The following is a 4,397-nucleotide window of genomic DNA, read 5'->3' on the forward strand; positions in this document are numbered from 1 at the left end:
TTGGCAAACGATGTTTCCAGAGCCTTGATATACCGCAGCACTGTTCTGATGGAAGGTTGCCCAGGCACGCAAAGTCCTAATGGTAACGGGTCGGTGTTGTCTTTGACCTCACATCCAAAGTTGGCGGTTTTGAATATTATTAACATGCAGACATTGGATATGGATTTACTTTGATCAACGAGCAACAGCCATTGTGGTATTGACACATGAGTAGACAGATGTCCACAGATGAAGAGAAAGTTCAGAAACAAAGTCGAATTTACATATTCATTTGTTTGATAAAGGAAGCGTTTCCAATAAGTTAGGAAATTAATAATGATTTAATGAAATCGTGCCAAAGAGATTGATTAACTATTTAGAAAATACAAGGTTAGAGCCTCACCTCACTTCCTATACCAAATAAATCCCAGTCCAATTAAAGACATCAGTGTAAAACTAAAACAAAGCAAGAACTAGACCAGATGATAAGGAGATTTTTTTTTTTGTCTGACCTTGAGCTGGAGATGATCCCATAAATATCCACACAAGGAAATATCCACACAAGGAAAGGAGCTGTGTATGAAATGTTAATGGTTTGACAACTTAAGACATTCCGTTTTTATTAAAATAGAGCCCTGCTCTCCTCGGCCTCTCCCCACCCTTCCTGCCCCAATCCCTTTCCACTCCTGTCCTCTGTCGCCAGGGCCTTCTGGGATCTAAGGAGCACGGGGTGGAAAGCTGTTCGCTCATCTTGAGAAAGGGAACCCAGAGACCCAGCGAGGGGAAGCAGTTTACCACAGAACAAACAGCCCAAGAGTAGTGAACAGCTAGACCCCCTGCGTTTGAATCTCAGCTCTGCCACTCGCTAGGTGTGTGTCCTTGGGCAGATCGCCGTCCCTCTCTGAGCTTCAATGTCTTCATCTGTAAAAGAAGCCGGAAATAACATTGCCATAGTGGTTTGTTATGAGGATTAAATGAACTACCAACTTGTGGCAAGTGCTCAAGTAAGGTTAAGTTTATTGTTGGGCTTAGGGTTAGCCTTACCTTACCCTGGAGGACAGGACTTCGATCATACACGTCCTCACAATGGTAGACGCCGGTGAGGTCATCCAGCGCTCACCAAATACATATTTTAGACAGAAACTGGGCAGTTGTCCACACTGCCATTCCTTTTAGATCTATTCTCTTCTCCTAGCCTCCCAACAACGGTGGGAGGCAAACAGGGCAAACAGAAATTGTACCCATTTCAAAGATGATAAAACAGATGTGAAAGGTCTTGCCCACAGCCAGACACGGGACTGGACTCAAATGTCCTGGCTTCTCGACCGTAGTTTCACACCGAAACCTCCAACTTGCCTGCTCAACCAGACAATAACCATGGTGTATTTGTTGCTGTCATCCAAAGCCTCCGTTTGTAGAGCCTGTTCTGCACCCAGCCCAGCACGAATGCTGCACGTGCATTATCTCATCTAATCCTGAGAACAATACTATGGAAGAGACACTTTTTACACATAAAGACACCAAGGCCTCGAAGGGTTAGGGGAGTAGCCCAGGGTGGCCCGGGTCCTACGGAATGAAATCCCTCTTCAAATGAAGGCCCATGTGATGCCGTAACCCGGGTTCCTTACCGCTGTTCTAAACCAGGAGAGACACTGGGAAGCATAAGACCCGGTTCTTGCCTTCGAGGAGTCGTTAATCCACTCTGGGGAGATCCCATGGCTGCAACTAGGCAGCACCAGGATTCAGACCCCGGCTGTCTGATTGGGGTTCCCATGTTGTCCTGCCACTTCGCCTGTAAGCAATCATGCTAAAATACTAAATGACGCTAAAATACTGAAATAACAATACAGAAAGGAATCACTGTGGACCTACTAAAACAGAAGCCCCGGGCCAGGCTACGTGGAATCCACAGAAATGGAGCCATTGATTATTAATACACCAAGGGATTCGACCAACATCTACTGAGGACCTGACATGTGCCAAGCTCGTTTCTAAACCCTGTGATGACTTAAGCCACATCTCCCCAAAGGGTTTGCGAGACAGGCTGGGGAGGAGAGACATAGCTAGGCAACTAGACAAGTAGTCATTAAAGAGGAAAGTACTTATTCGGGGAGAGAGTCGGTTGGCTTCCTGGATCCGGGGTCTCTGCCCTCAAAACACTCAAGATCTTTTTGAGGAGACGAGACACACAGATCACCAACAGAAGAGTTCAGAGATAAAAGTAGGTGACATTGACGACTGTAGGAAGGCAGTAAATGAAATTGCCGAGGGAGGAATTTGAACAGAACGCGTTTCTGGAACTCGCGTGGCTGGGAAGGCTTCCTGCAGGCTTCGAAGCCCAGGCTGGTAGAGCTGTGGCGGAAATCCATAGTTAGTTATTATTTTCCTGAGTTTAAAATGAAAAATATAAAACGAAATGAAGTCGGGACGAGGCGGTCCCCTTTCCCTCCCTGCCCTTCCTCCCCCATTCCTGGTCTTACACACCATTGCTCTTCTGGATTGCCTGTTCCCATAGATCCCACGTCTCATGGAAATAGAGGCAGGGAGAAATTGTGAGGACATGTTCCTTTTGCCTTGCTTGCCCCTTCCTCAAATCACTCCTGACCCCACTGTAAGGAGACAATATTGAAAATAGTCAAAAATAATCCCACTAAAAACATGAATCAAAAAGTCGCGGCTCCTGGACATGTTTTTAAAATTGCCTAGTTGCATGCAAGTCCCTTTAGTGCTCGAAGGACTTTAATAAAATTGATTTTCTGAGTATAGCCTTTTAGCAGCTACTGTATAAGCTTGAAATATGAACCGTTCATTGTTGAAAGTGTTTCATTTTTGCCCTGTTACTAATGATGAAGGGAAAGTGTGGGTTTGGAATTCTCCATGGCTGACATTCTCATAATTAAATAGTGTTAATAATAAAGCTTTGCAGATTTTAAACAAACTGGCACAGAAGTGGCACAGTTTGCCATATTTCATTTAGAGACCACAGCAATTAGCCCTTAATGAATAGTACACAGCGGCATATAAGGGAGTTATTTCTACACGTCGTTTATTTGCCAAATCACAAAAGGCGACATTTTCATTCTGCTGATTGAAAATGATTCTCGGGATTTCTTCCGAAGGCCTCTTAAGTAATTGCATTGCGAAACTTAGAAATAAATAAATAAGGCGAGAGAGAAGAACATTAATTGCTTTTAATATCTGCAGTCTAATTTCAGCAAAGCTTAGCAGACTGGTAGCTCTTGGATATCACAGCCATGCCACAATGGATCAGAAATAGAAGCCTCATCATGGATGATATATTTAGAGCTGATGTTTTTATTTCATAATTTTAGGAGAGTTTTTTTTTTTTCTTCCCAGGCACGTTGTTACTCCTCCCTGTGAACTGACATGGGGTGGGTGGGCGGGGGGGGGGGGGGGGGGGGGGGGTTGGTTGTTATAGAGGATTCATGGGCGGGTGACTACAAGGTTGTCGCCAAAGGAAAATGACAATGCTTGTCCCGAAGGAGAGACCAGAGAAAGAGCTGTCCAACTGTCAAGGTTGTGAATGACAAAGAAACGGTTTTCCTTTTATGGCCTTCCTCAAGGCTTTTGGGCAGAAGAAGAAATCATTTTTTAAAAGGTAGGTGGGGTTCTAGAACAATTTTTACACACTTAAAAATGTTACTTCTTACCTTCGGGGCTCAATCTTCTTATCTGCAAGTTACATGGGAGAAAAGAAAGGCAGGAAATACTGACTTCGCTGGACAAAGTCTAAAAATCACCCCGGGGGGTGTCAAACATACAGATTCCCAGTTTCCACATGGCATCTACCGAATGAGAGTTTCCAAAGCAGAGGGGTTCAGAATCCTAGCCTTTGTGAAAGCATGCTAGATAATCCTGAGTGTCTGGTAAATCTGGGAAACACGTACTCAGGAGTCTCTGGGCCCTTCAATTCCATAGCTGTTAACAGACTCAGGGGTGGCCATCCTGCAGTGCATTGTGGGAGAGGGCAGAGGCTGCCTGTGGGGGCCCGCAGGAGGAAACCACAGACCCCAGCCTCAGAAAGCCCTTCCAACCCCTCTACAGTGTCCCCATCAAGGGCACAATTTACCCTTCACTGTGAATCAGAAGGAGCAAACTGTTATGTTAAAAACATCTCCAGGCCCAAGATGGAGCCGCCCTTGCCCCAGGGGATGGGGGAGGTGGGGGAAGGGCACGTTAGCAAACAGACGCTTAGATAACTGTCATGCCCCTGTAAATGTCCCACCTGATGAGAAACAGTATATCCAGTCAGCCAAGCCCCAGACGCCAAGCCAGCTCTGCCTATACTCACTTCTTTGTTCCTTATTCATTTTTCTATTCTTCTCTTCCTCATTCTTTTCTCTTTATCCCATATAAGCTTCCCGCTGTCTTCCTCCATTTTGCAGTTCACTCAACCC

The 4,397-nt window shown here is 45.3% G+C and overlaps 1 long non-coding RNA gene across 2 annotated transcripts; it reads right to left on the minus strand.

Annotated features, from left to right (window-relative positions):
• Nucleotides 1-385: 385 nt before the first annotated feature.
• LOC122208309 lies at nucleotides 386-4,033 on the minus strand. 2 transcript variants are annotated; one of them, XR_006197194.1, is made up of 4 exons: nucleotides 3,651-4,033; nucleotides 2,464-2,588; nucleotides 1,608-2,331; nucleotides 386-900 (listed from the first exon to the last, which is right to left on the minus strand). It is a non-coding gene; the product is annotated as an uncharacterized LOC122208309 (long non-coding RNA). The 2 variants fall into 2 exon arrangements; XR_006197193.1 differs by having other exon boundaries at nucleotides 386-2,331; nucleotides 3,651-4,028.
• Nucleotides 4,034-4,397: the final 364 nt, after the last annotated feature.

The sequence above is a fragment of the Panthera leo genome, chromosome E2, assembly GCF_018350215.1.
Source record: "Panthera leo isolate Ple1 chromosome E2, P.leo_Ple1_pat1.1, whole genome shotgun sequence".
In the NCBI taxonomy this organism is placed as follows: Eukaryota; Metazoa; Chordata; class Mammalia; order Carnivora; family Felidae; genus Panthera; species Panthera leo.